This window comes from Topomyia yanbarensis, chromosome 2, assembly GCF_030247195.1.
Source record: "Topomyia yanbarensis strain Yona2022 chromosome 2, ASM3024719v1, whole genome shotgun sequence".
Classification (NCBI taxonomy): domain Eukaryota; kingdom Metazoa; phylum Arthropoda; class Insecta; order Diptera; family Culicidae; genus Topomyia; species Topomyia yanbarensis.
Window position 1 is genome coordinate 58,017,291 of NC_080671.1, and position 22,486 is coordinate 58,039,776.

Sequence of the window (22,486 nt, forward strand, 5' to 3'; positions counted from 1 at the left end):
GAACACCATTTGAAAAACCCAGGAGAAGTTCCTCCAAGTATCAACTGTGACGGAATCACGATGTCAGCGGGGATAAGTCATGTAAACGAACTTCTATAGAATCATTGTCATTATATACGGGGATGCTGCTTTTAACGTTGCCATATTCAGCAGTATTCTGCATATTGTTTTGCGAAACGATTGACTCCGTTTGTGTAATGTCTTTGAACATAATTATTAATTGATGTGAAATATGATGCAGTTGAAGGGTGTTAATTTCTGCCAGGTTGAGCTCAATCAGCACTTTTAATAATTGTTACACTTCTCCAGTAGCCGGGCTTACGAGGATTTTTAAAAAGGCAATAGCAACACAGTTCGTCGGCAGTGGAGTTTGATTTTGCTATGTTTCGATACTAATAACTACTTCACACGGCAGGTATAGGCAATGTGTTTGTGCACTGAATAAAGAACAAACGATAGGTAAACTGTTTCCTTGCTTCCCTGATGACTATAGCGGAGCGTTTTTTGGGCTTCTGCTCTGTGCGAATTGAAAAGGGAGACTGAATTATTAGCTATCAACAAAATGTTTTTTTACCTGGAAGTTTGTAGAACATATTAAATTAATCAATTAAAGTTTTAAATGGAAAAGTTGCAAAACAGATTTTAGGTCCTGATGTCTGTAGTATCTCTAACGAAATTATTCAAAACATAATATTTAACAACTTTTTTGAAGACAGTCTATTTGCAACCATCAAACACATCGGTCACGACACTCAGTGTGCTCCTGCTTCTGTCCGAGCCAGTGCAAAGCGAACGAAAAAAAAAACAGTTACTTGTGTCCATTGTCTGAAGAACAAAGGATACCGTTATTTTTATTCTTGCGTAATCTATCAAGATAACTTAGTCTCATCGACAAAACGTGATTATTCGGCCTAACACAGTGGCCATTGACTTCAGATCTTTTCGCATAAGACCAAGTATTCGTGATGTGGAACATCTGCTGAAGGTGAAAATGCAGTTTCGGGTTTCGGAAGTCACCTCCATACAGCTTGAACACGTCAGACATGCGGTGCATATAACCTTCAACAAATTCGCCCAGGCGAAAAGATTCATTTCGCATAACAACTAAAAACTCGCGCTTGTTTCTGATAATGCTGAAATCAAGATCCCTATATACATGGATAATGGAAATATAGAAGTTAAATTACACGATTTATCTCCACTTACTTGCAAAGTGGCAATTAAAAGATTCATGTTGTATTTCGGTCATTTTATGCGATCATAAATGATGTCTGCGGAATGCGTAACGTTAAAACAGAACGGATACTTTATTTTATTCTTTTGCTTCTCGTTATTAATTGTATTAACTTAATTCATCTTAAACTTTTTTTCATTTCGTACTTTTCATTCAGTATTTATATTGCGTGCATTTAATTTTTTTCGTAATGTTCCATCGGGTCTTGGGTTGGACGAATTGAGCTGCTCGTGAAATCGTAACAGTCTTATTTTTGTCTAGAGGATCTTTTTTTGATTCGACTTTAATTTAACATGTATAATACAAATTACCAGTTAAGAAAACTAAAAAATATCAAAACAGTCATAAAGCGTAATCAAAAAGTTAACCTCGAGTAGCATTTTTGGAGTTCTTTATTATAGAACTTATGTGCATTTATTGACAGTGTACCACCGTTAAAAAACATACCCTTGAACAACATTCATTCACTACTCCATGACGCAGTAGGCGAGCCGCGAAAGAAGGTCTCCGCTCGCAATAAAAAGTTGCGCACACGAGATCCAATGGGTAATCAATAAAATTTGCTTTTATTTTTATTTTTTACATATTGTAAACACATGAAAGATCCACGGCTCCGTTAAGCTACCGCTATGAGCCGTGACAAAAAAACGAAATAAAATAAAAAAAATAATATTCATTCAAATACACACAGTTAACACTGAGCATATTCCCTAATACTAAATCAAGCAATGTAAATGAGTTAGCAAAATTAACTATTTTTAATTTAATTGTTTGTTTTGTTTATCTCATGCACAAGCTTGATTTGTCAAAAGTTCTTTTCATTGTTTCATTTTTTCATAAATTGGAAGTCTACAGGCAGTGTCCACAAAACCGTATTGCCCTGTTTACCATTCAAGAAAGATTGACAAACGACGAAATTTCACTGCTCCCGCACACTGTTCAGTTTTCGGATCGTGTATCTGTAAACGACCAGGGGGTGGCATCCGTACAAAAGGACACTGCCATGCCGTGGAAGGAAGCTACACAAGGCTACAAATTATACCGAAATAAAATTGAAATAAAAATTCATTGCTACACTTTACGGCATGTCCCAGGGAAGCCATTAGGGGCTGCTTCGGAACAGCAACCGCTTCGGTTGGTTTCGGTTTCCTGTAGACGGGTCGGAGAAAGCATCTCCCCATGCGTTAGGTGTGTGTTGGTTGGTTGTTCAACTAAGGAGTCATGTAGAAGTTTTTCACTCTAGCCAAACAAAAAAACTTGAACAACTTTAATGGAGTGGTATGTCTCTCCCAAATGATGTGGGTGGTTGATGGGTCATAGGCTATTCCCCCTGCGCGTTCAACTTCTGAACATGGAACCATTTTTTCCGCCGACCATGTCAACGATGTTCAAGTTTTCTTAGGTAATAACGGGGACAGCAATTATCGTAAATCCCTTTCCGCAAAATGAAAATGCTTTTCGACAGCCCACGAAAAGCCAATGCGCAAAAGTTTGTATTCTTGCCGCTCGAAACAATCAACTATTTTATCGGATTACTATGTAGAGCACCGAGGTTAAGCATTCGCAAGCTGTAGAGTTCAGGGATGAAAATTGCATTCTGGTCGTAATCGAGTAAAAGTTAAGATTCTTCTTATTAAATTATTTCATTATCTTCTCCCAAGTTGGTCCCTCCGTCGTAGCACACGGACGCTCCTCCTGCGTAACGTGTGTAAGAAAAGTACGAGGGTACGTGAGGTGAAATCGTTTCTGATTCTGCAGGTTGGCAGAAGTATCCAGACAGCCACGCTACCCGAGTGCAATATTCTTTAATGAAAATAAATGAAACAGTTTAGCTGTGAACGAATGAAAATTAACGAGGAGACAGACGCACTGAATAATTGATTTTTATGGTCGACCTGGTGTGAACGTGGAACCGGATTTTGTTCTTGGCGATAGATTGCGAAACAGGTTTACACAATACGAGTTTATAAGGCAGTGAACAATAGAAAATAAGTAAAATATCTCTCTATTGATTGTAAACCGATTGATTATTACAACTTTATATGTTATAGGAGTTTTTTTTGTTGATGATTGTCTTATTACATAATAGATTAACTTAGCCTTAGTTATGAATAGGGAATATTAAGTTTTCATATGTTTGCAAAATCTGCTATTTAAAAATTTAATTTACATGAAAAATTAAGTTCGATTTTTGTGTTTCGAATTGATCTCATCAGTAACTAGCATCAACTTGGGGCCAAGTTAGACGATGCATCTAAAACTAGTATCCAAATTAGCACTAGTTAGACACTATCCAAACAGTCACATGACATACATGACGCCTAAAGCAACTGACAAGTCCCGAGTGATGTCCCGAGAAACAAAGCCAGAGGCTCTAGTTTGCTGACGAGAAAGCGAAAAAGAACGCTTGCTTTTTAGCTAAGGAACATCGATTGCTGGATAAATTAAATGATTTGCAGTTAGTAAAAAATCAGTGAAAAAATAGTAAAAATCAGTGGGGGACGAGCATAGCGTAGTTGGTAAATCAATTGCCTTGTACGCAGCTCACCTGGGTTTGATTCCCAACCCCGCACATAGGGTTAGAGATTTTTCCGAAAGAGATTTATCTAACCCGAAAAGAGGCGAATGACCCCAAGGTTAAAATATCTATAATAAAAAAAATGAATATGAAAATAAAAATCAGCGTCTTACTATTACAATTGCAATTTTATCTTCTCATTCAATAGACCTCACCGCTACCAATTAGAGGTTATTACAGAGTAGCACAACAATCACGCTATTTAAAAAAAATCCTGCGCGTATTTTAAACATATACATTACATTCTACTTAGTCCGACAATTGTTCAACGAGTGCGCGGCAAAAGCACACCCAACAAACAATTTAGTTGGATAATTACTTGAACAGCTCTTGTTCAGCTTACTTTTTTGTATCAAAAGCTTGTTCAGCTTTCGTTGTTTGTTGGGCAGCGTAAATTGAACCGGAATTTTAGCCTTTTACTAAGAAACAGCTTTGCCTTGCTAAGTCTTTGGGGCGAGTTCTAGTAGTCTGTGTGATCATTCTTTCTGTCGTAACTAGAACTAACATTTCAATATCGAAACAGCTTTTCAAAATTTCGGAAAAATCGAGAGCGGATAGTTCTTGGGCTTTAATATCTGTCATTTTACGCATTCGAACGGTCACTCTCGGAGCGATAACACGTTATAGCCAGTCCGTGCTGTGTGACGCTACAAAGTACGGTGCACAACTTGTTAATCCGCTCTCAAGGTTATCTTGTGCGTTTTCCGCAATAGCAGTGTTGCTTTTCGTGTGAGCTGACTGGATTCTTTTATACAAGTTAAGTACTGCTATTATATTTCAATGATTCACCTCAAGGTGATATATATATATATATATATATATATATATATATATATATATATATATATATATATATATATATATATATATATATATATATATATATATATATATATATATATATATATATATATATATATATATATATATATATATATATATATATATATATATATATATATATATATATATATATATATATATATATATATAATAAATTCACTTCCTCAAATGAAATTATACCTATCCGCTTCAACCAAACTCTTTGCTATCTTCTTACGGGTAAAGACAAAGAGTTTTTTAAATCTATTCTGACGGAACAATATTCGGCCGTGTCAGAAATATCCAAGATACGGTGGTGGAAAATAGTTTAAATCCGTCAAATGATATTGCTGGCTACGGGCATTTTACGAAGGAGTGCAGAGTATATGTATCAGCTAACCACATCGAAACCGACGGGGTCGTTTCCGATTCTAATTTGAATTGCGGGTAGAGAACATATATCAATTCGGACGACTTCTCGGGTGACCTTCTCCGGGGCTGCTCTACCTAACTATATCATCTTTGATAAGGTTTGTGTGCCGCGGGTCATGAACTGCAATAATTGTAAACAACTGGAATACACATCCTCCCATTGTACACGAAGAAAAAAGATTTGCAGGTTCAATAAAATTATGCATTAAATTCAAAAAAATTAAATTATTAGTAGGGGGCAATAAATTTATTTATTGATTCAATAAAATTTATTTCTTGTTTCAATAAAAAAAATTTAGCGTTCCGTATTTAAATAATAATTTTATTGAAATTAAAAGAAAATTATTGATACTAAAAACGTATTTATTGAAAGCAAAAATTTCATGTTGAAAAGTTTTACAAAATTCTGGGAATTTCTAATCATTCAACAGTCGTTTACTACTTTTCACATACTTTTCGGAGAAACTGTTAAACATGGTTGAATGGTTGACATCGAGGATTTTTCACATCTACGCTAGCCACAGCCTAACTCGTTCTCTTTGAAAATACAGCATCTCATGTGCTCGAAAGTGTGATTAAATTTCTTCGATTTCGGGATAAACTGATTTCTGCGAGTCGCTCATTTATACATTTGGTACAGTATCATTCAAAAATACTCACAATGGCAACCTTCTGCATGTTGTAGTAACAAAAAAGAAACGTATAAGTTCAAAAAAGCAAAAAGAGCATCCAAAGGAGTTAGAATTTAAAAAGAGAGAAACAAAAAATAAATAAATAAGAAATAAACGAGAAAAAAATAATGAGCAAATAAAATGTAATAAAAGAAGAAAGCTGATATAAACATGCAACATAATGGAAATAGATTAATAACATGCAAATAGTCAAAAAGCTACCAATTACCAAAATAAAAAAATCCGAAGCAGAGAAACGAGAGAAAATGAACAAAATGAAGAATATGGAAGAGTTAAAATTTGGAAACTTTTAAAAATTTAATAAATAGCAACGTAAAACAGATTGAATAAATTAAACCATCAAATTAGACGAAGGAAATGCATGGGAAAATTAGATGAACATCAAAGAAACAGAAAAATATTGTCAAATGGTTAAAATAATGAAAATGGGGAAAACGACAAAATGAAAAATAAAATATCAGTATGGAAAACAGGAAAAACAACAAAAGAAAGAAAAATGAACATAACAAAAAATGAAAACAAAGCTACCAAAAAATGAACAAATATAGAAATGAAAAAAAATACAAACATTTGTAACAAAATAATAAAGAAGAAAGAAAAATGAACATAACAAAAAATGAAAACAAAGCTACCAAAAAATGAACAAATATAGAAATGAAAAAAAAATACAAACATTTGTAACAAAATAATAAAGAAGAGAGGGTTACCATGACATTGAGCATGTTGTTTGATCCTGCACTGAATATCGTGAAGCCAGATCACAATTAGTAGATTCTTTACAAGTCCGAGGAAGACCAATCCATGTTCCTGTTAGAGACATCCTAGCGTATCGCGATCCTCTATACATGGAACTTATCTATCATTTTTTAAAAACAGCGTCTGTCAAAATTTAATTAAATTCATCTCCTCATACTCTCATCCAAGGCTAATCATTCACCAATTAAAGTGTCCTAGAATATTCAGTTTTTAAATTTAGACAATAACAGAAAAAAGTAAATAAATACACCCGAAAATACTAGATCATTATGAAATATAACAATGTAAGGAAAAAAGCAAACAATAAAGTGATTTCAGTGTTAGTTTTAGACAAATTACTGGTATAGGTAAAATTAGTCTTAAGGATTTTTGTAACGTGCTATGTAAAAAAAGAAACTGGCGTAAAAAGCTTTTGCAAATGCCGTGTCAAATGGAAAAAAAATCCCTAGTCCTGCATGATGTCCCGTAAAAAAAGAAATTCTGATTAAGCTAATTAGAATTAATGAAATAAAAACATGATTTGGCTTAGCAAGCATACAATATGCACTATGCTATATTCCTTGTCTCTGTCACTAAGTTAGTGTCGGATTCTGATGAGACGAAGTCGAAACGCAAATTCCATGACTAATTTAGTTATATGTTTTGTGATCTTCACGCGCAGAGAAAAAAATAGTAAAAACCTAAATTGTTCTCTACTAAGGAGATATATAACATAATGTTCATTCTTGATTTGTGATGTTATTTGGAATTCGTTTCTAGTCTTATTTGACCAATGAAGCACTTTAAAAGAAGTTTCCTGAGGTTTCTTCTTTTTTCTAATAGATACTTTCGTGATTCGTTTTAATCCTTGAACAAAGTACCATTGTTTTTACACAAAAATCTTTCTTATTTCACGATAAGCACTTGATTTTGTTACAATAATTTTTTCCCAACATTATTTTAAAAAAATTGAATACTGTAATGACAGTTCGCCGTGTGACTCTTTTTGCTGTATCTCACCAAATCACTTCTGCCCATCGACCGCGATCCGAGCAAAACGTGCCGTGCCGTGATTCACCTTTCCGGGTCACAATACTTTTCATTTATATAATTTAGCTTCCCTCTAATGGAGGTTTTCCTTTGGCTGCCGTTTTTGGTCAGAATAATAGACTAGGTCTCCGCTTGTAGGTCCTACGATAATGTCCTCTCTCAGTAAATGAAACGAAAGACAGGCAAGAGTCAGTCAGACACGGTTTGCCGTAAAAAAGTACGATGACATAACAATTGCCCACTCCAACAGATGAAGGTAGGAAGAAACCTTTGTGGCTCTGCTGTCTAGGAAAGTTTCGTTTCGCTATAATGCGATGGGTTGGCAGGCAAAAGGTGAAAACAAGAGCCGTATTATGATGGGTGGGGCTGGATTTTCATCTGGAGTTTCGGTTCGTTCGTGCGCATTAAGGCCTCAACAAAAGTTTCTGAAACTGTTGATGCTTTTAAGGTTAGGATTTACACGCGTTCATTTATGAATGAGGGCACAGCGAAAAGTCTGAGGGAATGCTTGAATAACGCCAAGGTGCAGATGGGATCAGCAAATGCCGCTAAGAGCAAAGTGTGCTAAAAGGTAGTTCTTTAGCCCCTCTATATCTGTAGTCAGACTGCTGGCGGAAAGACTGGTAAGGATGTTTAGAAAAGGTGCCACAGGCGATGGTGAAGTATTTAATATTTAATCACACAATTGTGCTGAATATTTTACGAGATATTAACGGGTGTGCTTGAAACAAGGCTTTGGATTTCCCGAGCTTTGATGGCTTCCTGGCAGATGAGTTGGCGTTTTTGTGGTACGACTTACCGAGCGGGCCGTACAAAAGAAGGGAAGGAGGCTAGCAATGGACCGTCATGAGGTTTAACATCAGATTTAATTAGTTAATTTTGGTGTGATGGAGGGACAGCATTGTTTGAACCGAGATTTTAACGACATTTTAATATGAACAGGATTTGTAAGCTTCCGATTTAGTTACGTTTGATTTTTATGTAAAAATCGCTCAAAATGTTGCTGAACTTGTTTCAAGCGTGTGTTATCAATAGCTAATGATACAAGTTATTTGGATTTTAGTGCTTATTTTTGGAAAAATTTGTCTTCAAAGCATTTCAATTGGCACGCCATTGTTTTGTCTCCAATTATTAATGAGTAACGAAACATTAAATATCGTGTATTCCCAAAGGTAGGGATGAACCAAATATTTGCCACCCCAAACATTACAGTTCGACTAACTGAGCATAATTTACAAGCTTCGCAGGTTTCCCCTTCTCCCGCCATCGTGTTGAAATATTGCATTCCCATTCGATTCATTCGAATCCGGCAGAACATAATTTGTGCATCGAGACAAACCAGTAACTCAACTCAGTAAATTACTTCCCTCGGGAGAAGGCAGTTGCCAACAAATTTATTGAAATTCTATATTTATTTTCCGTTGCCACATTTGCATCTGAGCCGGGAATTAGAACTGATACCACCATGATACCAGAATGATACAAAACTTTTTTTTGTTTCGATTATAGAGGTGGTTTAATTAGCGGACTATATTAGGCGAGTGAAAACCCCGGAATGTCAAAAAGGGGACCCCCGTAACTTGTCGCTCGAACATTCCTGTGAAATTCCCGTGGGTCTGAGAGGCAGAGCTCTGCCAGAATTTCAATTCGATCAGCGAGCACTTCTCTATAGGCTGTTAAGTCCATAGAGATCTTTAATTTGGAGTAATTCTACCAGTTTTTCATATGCGTCGATAGCGGGATTCCTTTCAAGTATACTCAACCATTTTTGTTTGATTTTTAAATTCGAAACAAAGTTAAATTTAGCTATCAAACTGACAGCTGGTCTACTAAATTTTGTATCTGCTAACGCACTTATAAACTAGGCATTATTATCTCATTGTCCACACAGGATGATCTGGTACTTTCGCAACCCATTAGCTCTTTGCAATCCCAAGTGTTATTTACAAACTTCAGTAGATCTGATGAGGAAACTTATATATAGTCGTATTAATCTCATGGGTAAAGCCCATGTTATTGTCCCAAAAATAAAAAAATCAATAAATATTTTTTCAATAGTCTCGCTCCTAAAAATAGAAAAAAAGATTGAGATATCAACGCACAGTAATACTTTGCATCAGACGAATTTCGCGCCAACTCGAACAAATGTTGCAGCACTCTCCCAGAGTTTAAAGGAAACTTTCTGTACATGTGAACTTTGTCACAAAAAAACCACTTTGCATATTTTGTTTTTCCAAAAATTCTTTAGACTGTCTTTTGAAAAGGACCAAACTTTTTTTTACCATTTTTTTCATATGGCTATAGTCTAAAAATGACAAATCCTACAAAAAAATGTTTTATATGTTACTATGTTTTAATTGCCGCAAGGTTCTACTGTATCGATTTTGTTGGCTATTTTCGGCCGGCGTCGGCGGTAAAACATGATGATGAGTTATGTTCTACCATAGACCATGCGGTAGACTTGGGTGGAACACCCAACTCCTACTCTGCAGAAGGCAAACAATTCTTCACATTTCCTTTCGATCATGCCCATATGAGCCTGCCTAGTTCTAGTTTTCCGTTCTAAGTTTATAACTGATTCGCTCTAGAATACCTATCCGTCTTTCAATTTCATTGCTTTCGTTTCTCTTAGTCTCAAATTTGCCGAAAATAGCCAACAAAATCGATACAGTAAAAAAATGTTTTAGGAGTGATTTTCGCAAAATTAGTCAAATTTTTGAATAAAAATATTTAAAAAATTATTCATTAACTCCTACACTGAAAAAAAAATCGATTTTAAAAATTTAAAGTCGATTTACAAAAAAACATTTTTGATTTGGATGAAATTTTGTTGCAAGATAGGTAATTATGTTCTCTACCTACCGTTGGGCACCTTCAAGGAAAAAAAGTTATTTGAAAAAAACTTTTCCTTGTCCAAACTGAATTTTTTTTTCAGTGTATTTTTATCGAAAACTAAACCAATGAAAGTCATAATCGTCTCAGAATCCATTTTCCCAGCTGCTAGTTGCCTGATAGATGCAAACATATCAGTAACGAATTTGGTATATATTCATAACAAACTTGAATGAATATTGGAAGACTGGAAGACAAGAAAACTGGAAGACTTGAAGACTGCAGTTCATTTGTTTCTCTCAAAACTGATAAATTTTATGAAGCAATTGACAAACATTTCTAAAATTTATTTTATGTCTCATGGAACAGCAGCACATTTCAAACATAAGAAAAACTTCGCAAGCTTGTGTAGAATCCATTCAAAGTATGAATTATGCGCAAAATGGCATTTTTTGCAACATCCCGTGGAAAAGGACCCTGTGATGCTATTGGTGGCACTCTCAAGCGACTGGCAAACAGAGCCAGTCTTGCTCGCGACTATGGAAATACCATAACAAGTCCCCGAGATATATAACTCTCGGGGACTTGTTATGGTATTTCCATAGTCGCGAGCAAGACTGGCTCTGTTTGCCAGTCGCTTGAGAGTGCCACCAATAGGGGCAGTTGAACAAACGGATAAAAATATCACAAAATTAATTTTCTGCTACATATTCACTGAACAGTACAACAAAATGTCAGAAGAACTCTAAGAGCTGTATAATAACGCCAAAACAATATCTGGAACTCAAAAATTCCACGTTTTTGTGCCTATTCCTGGAGGCAAAGTAGAGACGAAAAGGTATTCTAATTCAGAAGATGAACCAAAAATATTTTCCTTGTATAGAAATAATACAAAATAGCATGCATGAAGCAAATGTAATATAAAAATAAATAAATAATTATGTAAAATTCAATACATAATATTGTGGTGGTTATGAAAAAATATTAAAAAATTGATTGAGTAGTTTTACGGAAATCGTGATCACGGGAAAACTATTTTCAGTAAAACGACGAAGTAGACGAAGCGCGCTTGGAAGCGCTGTAATTTTCGATCTATTTCTCGGATCTTTATAAAAATTTGGGAAAACTTTCTCAAGGAGTTATACTTTCAGATAAAGTAATAAAAAAATTTCGATATCATGAAAAATAAAAAAGTAGTTAACCCCTTAATAAAAATATGCTTAGTTGCTAAATTAGACAATATCTTCTCACAAACTGAGTTTTATTGGATTCTGAGATGATTATGATTTTCATTGGTTTAGTTTTCGATAAAATACACTGAAGAAAAAAATTCAGTTTGAAAAAGGAAAAGTTTTTTTCCTTAAAAGTGCCCAACTTGAATTTTTGACGGTAGGTAGGGAACATAATTATCTATCTTGAAACAAAACTGCATCCAAATCAAAAATTGTTTTTTGGTAAATCGACTTTAAATTTTCAAAATCAATTTATTTGAAGAATTTTTTTAACATTTTTCACATTTTTTCAACATTTTTATTCGAAAATTTGACTAATTTTGTGAAAACCACTCCTACAGCTTTTTCGTAGGTTTTGTCATTTTTAGACTATGGCCATTTGAAAAAAAATTGGTAAAAAAAAGTTTGGCCCTTTTCAAAAGACAGTCTAGATCATTTCTGGAAAAAAAAACAAAATATGCAAAGTGACTTTTTGTGACAAAGTCTTGATGTACAGAAAGTTTCATTCGAATCTGAGAGGGTGCTGCCAACTCTGAATACGATTTGCGCGAAATTCGTCATCAGGAAATCCACATACTCCTAAATATTCCTTTTGGTAACATGAGACGAAATATCTTGAGATCGTCTGCGAAAGGGTCTAAAACACTAAATGCACGTCATTGAAGTAAAGCAGAAATATCAACGGTCTCCAAGTAGCTACCCCGGGCTATTGCTGACGTAGAAGTAAATGCGGGTTTCTGACAATCTAGGTAGGTTGATAAAAAGAAAAACTATGAATAAATCAAGCTTTTTCCTCGACATCTAAGAACACCAGGACCGTCAGGTCAAAACCAGGACATGACTTGGGAAACCAGGCCATATGGTCACCCTAGGTTTACCTTTTTAACCCTTGTGCAAGGGTAAACGATTAATCTATTATGCTATGCCCGTAAACATTAAAATAGGTGCACAATGGCTGCGATTTGCTTGTCTAGACCACTAATGGCCTACCAAAGTCACGTTAACCATATTGGCCACCTATCCCGAACAGAATGCAATAACAAGATTATAACAGGATGCAATTTTTGCAGTAGACTGTGTTATAAATCTGGTCTCGTTAGTAGTTAAAATAACAGAAAATTATAACAAGTAGCAGTGCGAGATATAGTATTGAAATGTTTCTGTTGTATTTTTCTGATCGGGACGCCGGATACCCTGGGAGAAGATCCTGAGTTGAAGATACAATGATTTCTAAGAAATTTTTTGCAGAAAGAAGAAAGAATGCAAAAAAATATTCAAATGAGAACCTATTGATTCTCTCTATTGATATTACTTTGCAACTTATTCTTTTTAATTATTACACAGTGAGGGAAAATCGGTTTTTGCGATTTGATTCTTTAGCCCAAAAGGTTTATATATTTTTATTTTCTCTTTATTCCCACTTTCTCTGATGGGTATTAGACACTGCTAAAACTCTAAGGCCAGATTTCTTCACTCGCTTAGCTCTTTAGTCAGATTTAAACGTATTGGTAAACCTTAAAAGTTAAGCGAGGGTGTAAAAATCGGCCCTAAGAGAATAACGGTGACTTAATTTTGGATAGTCGTTTTAATTTCATGGGTTTGGATATGTTATTGTTCCAAAATAAAAATAAATTAAAATAAAATTTTGATATAAAAGGACCACCAGAATCACCAGAAAATTCAATTTTCCATATACCTTTAAAGATCAGCGAATGAGCAAATGAGACGAAATATTTTAAGATCGCCAGCGAGTCTTAAATACTAACTACACGTCATTGAAGTAAAGCAGAAACACCAACTGTCCCAAGTAGCGTCCCTGAACCCTTCCTTTAGGTTTAGGGACGAGTTGTGTATAATGTGAGGGGGTTAGCCCCTGATCGCATACATCTAGTTACTCCACTGTTAAAATATAGAAAACGTATCTTAGTCTAAAAAATTTAACCGGGATTAGGTTGGCGAGAGAAAGACAAAAATATGTTAGTCCAAAAAGGTAAATTTTCGCCATTTTTTTCGAGATTGCATCAGATCTCGACGTTTAATGGAATTAAAGACATTTAGCATCAAAAATACGAACTCGATTTTGAAATTTGCCTTTACTGCCTCTCTTGAGTATTTTTCATTTCTTTTCAGCTTATATGGAATCAAGAACCGTCGTAGGTGGTCAAAGTGTTTGAAGCGCTTGGTCTCGACTTATTCGCGAACTCCGATTACGACGGAGAATTCTCGAAACGGACCCAACCTGCTGGGTGCCGAGGTCAGTTCGGCATCGAAGCAGGGTGTCTGGTTTGTTGGTGCCCGACGACCCGCGACTGGTGTTGTCTGGTCGCGTTCTATTCAGTCTAGTCCTCGGAGGTGATCTAGCTTACGCCGACGGAGAGCCCCCAGGCGAAAGAAGTTCTTCCGATACCGATTCTTCTTTGGTTTTCGCTATATTTCTCTCGGGCCAACTTGTAGGGTGCCGTGGTAGGTCCGGCGATGCCGGGTAGCTCCGGCTCGCTAGCGCCTCGATGACCTATACCCGGTGCTCTGACGCAGTCTACTCGACTAGTTCCCGGCGGTGGATCTAGCATACTCCGGCGGAGAGTTTTTTGGCAGTGATTGCTCTCCCGAAACCGTTGCTCGCTGTTCATCACACCATTATTTGGGGTTAATGTCCGATTTTTCCGTTTCAAGCATCTCCCAGCGCATCACTTGTAAACCTCGATTATTCGAAGGCCACATGCTCCAGTGTTTCCTCGACGTTCTCACACTCCGGGCACAGCGGTGACGTTGCGTGCCCGAAGATACTTCCTGAAGCGGCCGGGCCCGACGGGAGCTGTGTCAGGTGGAAGTTCACCTCTCCGTGCTTTCTTTTGACCCATGTCATGGTTTGGGATGAGCAGGTAGGTCCACCTTTCTTTCTCCGTATTCTGCAATTCCTACTGGCACCTCGCTATCGAATCGATTCCCACAAACTTCCTTACATTTCCGGTGTTTCTCCGATTGTAGCATTTCATATCCTCCGCCGCATAGTGGTCCCAAATTGAAAAAAGACGGTCATAAGTGTTTTTTGGCTTCCAGTTACGTTTTTGTGTTTTGGTGTCTTTAGAGTTTAGTTTAATAAAAAAATTCGTGTATTTTGAGATAGACACCTTAATTTTCATTAAGGTGTTATAACCAGTTTTCAATATCTTTTTTTATTGATCGATCAAAAAAAATTTCTTTCTCTAACTTATACAGCAATTCATTTGGAGTAACTTTACTGAAGAAATTGTTTATCTCTATATTTTTCTGGGCAAGATATAACTGTGTGATTGAAATAATACTCAAAAATCAAATTTTTTAAGTTTTATTTACAACGTCAAATTTAATCACTAAGGTTTGTTCTAGAAAGTTTTAGATATCATCAAAACACATAACTTTTGTGAACACACCAATGCTCTTTGGCGTAAAATTTAGGATATAAAAGCACATTTCAGTTAAAAAATAGAGTTTTTCACCATCATTGCGTTGTTGAACCGGCAACTCCCGGCAACCAATTTTTGGATATGTTTTACAATACAGTACAATCTTGTATTTGAAAGTAAAACTGGAATCCTATCATGACATTCTTGAGCAGTGCTGCGTACGTTGTTGCCTCATTGGCTTTAACCAGCACGGCTTCTCCTTTTGGCGTTCTCTGGCGAGTGGTAGGTTTCTCTTTCCTCATTTGCTTTACTTTTCTATCTTCCTTCCGCTTTGGATATTCCCTTTACTTCTTGTTCCGACCTACATCTCCCTGTTGAGTTGCGTCTTTCCCTACGATAGTGAGGGCGTTCTCGCGCCTTTGACTTTTAGTTCCGCCTGGCGTGGATCTGGCCCTCTTTGGAGTCGTGTTTTCCACTCCAGCCAACATCTCTTTCTCCTGCTTCGGAGGAGTAGCCTTTACCGACGCCACTACACGCTCAGCTACCTCAGGCTTCAGTGTTGCCGTTTCGTACTTCTTCACAGTAGACACTAGCGCCTTTCGGAATCTGAGAACCGTCTCCTTAATGTCCTTATGGATATTGTTTCTCACGTCTACAAACTTGTTGAGCAATTCCACCAAGCACTTCGCTGCCACTAATTTCGGCTTCAATGGGGTATTGTTCACCCCGCTCTGCTTTGGATGCTGCTACTGTTATTGTTGTTGTCTCAACCAATGCTGCTGCTGCTGCTTCTCCTCCTTCTCTTGCTGAACAACCTTAGCTGCTTCTGGTTATGGTGACCTCACCAAACCACCTCTGGCGAACAGATTCGCCACGCCTACTCCGTATTGGCGCATTTCTTGCTATTTCTCCATTTTGTTGAGACCCAACTCCTGTACGCTATCTTCACTCGTTGTACGTAGTCGCCTCTTGCGACCCAATGGTTATCTGTGTAAGCAGGGCGGTCATGATAGGGTTGACTGTATTATTCATGGGGAGTAGTATTCACAGCAGGATCGGTGTAAAATCGGGAATACTTCGTCCGAAACTAGTACCACCAACTATTGGTGACGAGTTCTGAACGTACCTGGAGGCCTACCAAGAGTTTAGTGAGGCGGTGGCATCCCTACTGTTAGCCCTCTCGCCATTTTAGGGCGGTGACCCTTCCCCTCTTACTCAGGGAATAGAACAGCATGCCTGTCAGCCCAAAGTCACCGTACAATTCGTGAACCGTGTCTTGTCAGTTGACGTTCGCCATGACCAGTATACCGTAATTATGATGTTATGGTGCCGATCCAGATGTGCTGGTTTGCACTCCGGTTGGGCTAAGGTGCTTTTATTGATAAGACCTTTGGTGTATGATAGGATCTTGGCAGAAGCGGTTCCTACTAGCTTTGTCGGAGTTACTATCGGAATTATGGCTTTTTAGAGGTTTTGCAGAGCCCAATGCTGCCCAGCACCCACCATATCCTAGTAAGACTACTCAACTCGCCGTAGGTCCGGGAAGTTCGTAATATTTCAAAGGTTAAAAATCCGTTGAAATAATCATCAAATTACTTCAATATGCAGGTCTGGATCTCTGGTGGCCAATCAAATATCTTTGAAAATGTTACCCACTATCAACAGTTCCGGAAGTCCTGGATTCCGGACGTATTCCAGAATTGTTGTCACATCAGTTCTTTGGTGATGACTTAACCGGTTTTTACAAACCAAATGGAGGATATAATATGTGGCTTGGATTTGCTTCCTCCTCTCAAATGAAAGGTACATCTTTCCCATCGGCTGAAATTGATTTTTTTTATCGAATGGATTTCCGGTTCCGGAGCTATGGGTTGAAGAGTACGACCATAGCAAATTCCTATATAAACAGAAATGAAAAATTCTCAAAGAGGGGAGTAAGGGAAAATTTCAAAATCGAATTTGTATTTTTGACTTCAAAATGCATGAAATTGATGTAATCTCGAAAAAAAAAATTTGCCGAGAATAGACTTTTTTGGATTTAGGCATATTTTTTTGTCTTTTTCATATAGAAAGGTTATGCAATCACTCTAAAAATCGTCAACCTTATCCCGGCTAAAATTTTTTTTGACTTGTATATGCTTAGGTGGAGTATGCAATGAGGAGTTGCTACTTTAATATTAACAGTAGTTTAAAATTTCTTAACAATTTGATGATTTTCGGCTAAGTCCGAAGCCCCCGGATCTTCCTCCTTGATCCGCCGCTGGTTTGAAGCGATGTTTCAGTGTCGATACATAGTATATCAAGATCTGTGGCTATCGATCCATTGTATGTATGTTGTAAATCGTACTGAATATGTAATATACATTTCCACTATTGTATTGAATATAACCAGCCATGGAATAGCAATTTGGACAAATGAGAAAGGCACAATTGCACCACTAGGTGGATTACAATAGGTTTTTAACTTTCTGACCACAATGTACCGTTTTTCTCTTAATCCCTTATTGCTCGGTCAACTTTCAATGTAGAGATATGGCACTTTCACTGGAATTTTCGAAAAAAAAGCTCAATAGTATACATTTATGCAAGTAATATATATTAGATAGAAAATAGCCATACCTAGCAAGCGTGTCAGCGACCCTCACCTTCAGGAACGACTGTTTGGGCTGAAACGTCAACGTACAATGCAATCCAACTAAAAACAGAATTATATCATGTTCGCCAATATGTGAGCTACAACGTGCGAATCGAAAGATTACTTTTCTTAAATCCTCGGAAAACGAACGAGAAAACTTGAATTTCCCTAAGACTAAATGTGGGTTAACCCCTTTTGGACGCCAGCATGGTCAACTGCTAATAGCAAAAAATTTAAAAATTATTGACTGCTAATAGCAAAAAATCTAAAAATTATTTTCAAATTTCTTAAATGGCAGTACACGTAGATTACTGCAAAAATATCGATTTCGAAAAAAATGTGGGTTAGCCCCTTTTGGACGCCAGCCACTCAATCTCGATAAACTGACGCATGATCGTGTCTTGTGAGATCAAAGTATTTCTAGACCAGAGTTTTTTCAGTGTAACCTCAATGTCCATCGAGGACGCCTTTCAAATACAAATTTGGATTATCTTAGCATATTTTACAGTTTTAATACTCTAGGAAATCTGAACCAACATGCTGAACTCTACACAAAACTGTCGCATTACAAGGACTCGTATCAATTATTGCATTTTCTTCATTAATATTCAATCGCGTGCGGTCAGACAAACTCTGACGCTTATCATTAGTCTTCAGTACAGATTACGATCGTCGATTACGTAAATGCTTTCTCCTACCAATGCTGAGGCAACCCAAACAACAAGGGTAAGTCCATAATGCATGCTAGGCACTTTGCCTGATGGTGATTTGTAATACAAATGCGCATAGTATATGCACTCAGGAGTCAAACCACAGCTGGCTGGTCAATGGTCAGTATACGGCTCAGCCCCGGGGAAGCATGTCATTTTCCAACTGCACTCGAAACACTGTGAATTATGCAGAAGATTTTATTATAAACATTGACCACATATACGCTCAATACCCTAATGGAGATGGTATCAGAACACTCCGACAAAATGGGTTGGGCTCCCGTCATAACACGGTGATGTTTCCACACTGTGTAAGCGTGCTGTCGCAATTTGGACAGGTACACAATGATGTGGGGCAGGTCGTACAGGTATTTACCATGCTTTGTCGTATGTCCTTTTGCTAACATCCGGGTGTCAGTTAATGTCAGAGTATATTCGAACACTGCCAGAATGGAATTGGTGGAGCAGTCGGTGCAATTGTGATTTCATCTTCTACAGTCCCATTAACGATTACAGCAATTATGTTAGAATGTAATTGGACCGTAATTTGAGGAAAATAATTTATTTTCAAAATACGTATACAATTTGAAGTTAGCTTGAAAGAGGCTTTAATTTTAGTGTGAAAGGTTTTTTAACAAAATTAATCAACTTTATGTCAAAGGACTCTCATTGCAATGCGTTCCTCTCTGTAAACCATATCATACTCAGAGGCGTTGTTTTAAGAGCGTAATAGGTTTTGCCTTGTAGAGAACCTAATTTTATTTTTGTATAGATCTAGAGCATGTTGTATGCAAAGAAAAAACTTTTCGCTTAAAAATATATTTGCGTCTATAAAGACAAAAGACTTTGTCTGAAATTTCTTTTACGCGACTACTTTTGTGTTGTTCACAGCTGTTAGCTAGCTCCCAAGAGGTATTCAGACAACAAATCAAAAGAATCACCCTGATCTACACATTTTTTCTGCAAGCACTAATATCAATTATCCACTTTCCTCTTGGAAATCGGTGTCAATGTAATCCACCCTTACTCCTCGTAATTGACCTTAATTTATTTATTCATCCTTCCTCCCACTTTTCCTGTTCTGCTCGATTCGGTTGCCAGTTGGTTGGTAATGATCCCTGAAAACAGTGCGTGCTGAAAAATGCATATAAATGTCAATAAGGTATTTTCGCCGAATTACCATCGCATTTCACCCGTTTTCATCACCCTCCGGATGGTTGGAACCGAAACGATTACATTAAATCCCTCCGAGGCAAAGTGTCGCACCAAAGCTGTGCGAACGGTACATATATCGGATGAGGGTGGCAAGTACACCAATCCATTACAGCGCACTTAGCCGATAGAAGTATTTAATGCGTTAAATACGAAACCCATAACAAAAGGCCAAGATTTCGATCGTCGCTCGGATCTGGATGGCTCAATAACATTAGCACCCGTTTGAGCTATCAGTAGAAATATGTCACTGTTCAGAGGTGGCTTTTGGGATACAGGGAGACATTCGAACAGATGGCCTAGCACATATTTTAGTTGTAAGCGGAACAAAGTTGACGATAGATGTGGTTGGCTTTTGTTAATCCTGCTACAGACAGTTTTTCCAACGCAAGTGAAGCAAATAAACTGCTGAAATGTGTTCCCTTTTATTGAATAGAAATTTTATCAGCAAACACATAATAAAATGGTTGGAAATCTGAAAAAAAATGAAAACTTCCCAGAATCTTGAAAAAACCTATACACTAGAGAGACAAATTACACATTGTTACATTGATTTTGTATTTTTCAATTACTACAAGCAATACAATTATAGGTTGTAGATCTCATTTAATGCAATCCAAAATAATGTATGGAAAATGTTGAACACCCTCAAAATCTTGATTTATGGTAAAAAAAAACTATTTTCGGGACTTTCGGCACTAAAAAAATTTGCTGCGTGGTCATTTTTCAACCGATTTTAGTCTGGAAAGAGGAAAAAATTACCTTTTCAGTGGTATGCTATGTTATGTTTTTTGGAAAACAATATGAAACGAAACGTAATATTCCGATTTTTTCATAAAAGATATGAAAATTGCTCTACATTTTTATTAAGAACCGTCTTTTTTAATTCAGTCTGATTATTTGAGGACGCACGGTATCATTGAAACTTGATGGAGCCAATTTTTACATTTTACATATTAAGTTTTTCAAAACTAGAGGCCAACAATATGAAATTATTTGAATACTAAATTTTTTTATTGAGTTCGTTTATTTGACAGGCACAAATGCGTTAGTTTGGTGGTGCTAAACTCGTTTTTTACATTTTGGATATCTTAAAACTAGGAGGTTCCAGCGTGGAATTTTTTTTAATAAGAGGAAATTTTTTATAGCTATCTTAAAACTAATACAATGCTATATGCAACAGTGGGATACAATAGTTTTTTTAGATTTTTTTGAAGCTATTAACAAACTAGGAATCCAGTTTGATAAACAAAACGGGGAACATAAGTTTTTATTGAGGAAAAATTTTACAGCTATCTTATAACTAAGAATACAGTTTGATATACGGGAAAAAGTTTTATAAGAAATTTAACAGCCACCTTAAAACTAGGAATTCAATTCGATGTACAAGGTGGGAAAGAATAGTATTTTTTTCGAGAGTTGTCCTACTGGAGCTGTATAGCGAAGTTCTCGGAAGGGCTCCCCGTCAGAATCACACACACACTGTAATTGCAAACAAGAAAGCAATGGCGCCCAATAAAACACTGCTTTTGGCCGATTGTAGCGGGCCATGATTCATTCATTTATTTAGTTCAACATCAATTTCATGATTACACTCAATCAACAATTTGCCTCCACAATATTCGATTTTGTAGCTGCAGCTCTCCAACGCCGGTTACGCCCAACACTCGCCAAATCACGTTCCCCCTGGTCCGCCCATCGTGCTCTCTGCGCTCCTCGCCTTCTTGTACTAACCGGATCATTAGTGAACACCATCTTTGCAGGATTTTTTTTTTTTTTTTATTCATTTCGTTTATTTGATAGGCACAAATGCGTTAGCTTGGCGGTGCCAAATGCTTTTGTTTTTACATTTTGGATATCTTAAAACTAGGAGGTTACAATGTTGAAATATTTTTTTTACAAAGGAAAAAAAAAAGTTTACAGCTATCTTAAGACTAGAAATAAGATTCAATATACAAGAGAGGGCCAAAAGATTTTTTTATGAAAAAATTTAAAACAAGGGATTCACTTTGATATACAAGAGGGGGAGTAATAGTATTTTACGAAATATTTTACGGTTATCTTAAAACTAACAATATAGTTTAGTACACAAAAGGTGGAACAAATATTTATGAGAAACTTCACAGAAATCTTAAAACTAGGGATTCAATTCTATTTACAAGATGGAGGACAAGAGTTTCAATAAAGAGGAAAAATTATAGCTATCTTAAAACTAGGAATACAGAATACTAATTTGAATTTTTTAACTAAAACTTATGCTTGGTCAAGATATTCAGAGGGTGGCTTATTTCCGTATCAGTGTAGCAGCAGTTGTATCAAGGACAGGGGAGAGACAGGGAAAGAAGAGCAAAACTTGCAACTTTCGCTCGAACGTTGGGGGGGGGAGGGGGATCAGCGAAACAAATTTGCGCCTCAGTCTAGTAAGTCGTCGAGTACCGGATTGGCGGATGGTATTCTTCGGACCCGCGGGGAATCCTTCAAAAGTCATCGGACCTCGAGTCGCTCTCGCTTCAGTTTCCTTCTATGCAGGCGTAGTGGTAAGGGCGACGGCGGTTACATAGTGGCACTCTGGAGCTGATCGGTTCCACAAGGCAGGAGGAAACTTTAAAAACGAGAAATAAAAGAGAGGGGCTAAATTGGGATATTTATCGTTTTTATGAAGGTATAAATAAGGGACATATAGGGGAAATCACGAGTTGCCAGCATATCTCGGACTGGTACATTGGGTGGTCTACCTCGGACCCGAAGGGATTCCTTTAACTGAGACCTGGCGTCACAATACCCGGCGCATACCCAGACAACGTGTTCGATGTCGTGATAGCCCTCGTCACAAGCGCACAGACTACTCTCCGCAAGCCCAATACGCCGCAAATGCGCATCCATGGTGTAGTGATTGGACATAAGTCGGGATATTACGCGAATAAAATCCCGACCCA

General features: G+C 37.0%; 1 protein-coding gene across 3 annotated transcripts in view; it reads right to left on the reverse strand.

Moving 5' to 3' along the window:
* The window catches only part of LOC131685760 (LIM/homeobox protein Lhx3), a 196,646-nt gene that overhangs the window by 55,814 nt on the left and 118,346 nt on the right, over nt 1-22,486 (reverse strand). The window lies entirely within an intron of this gene.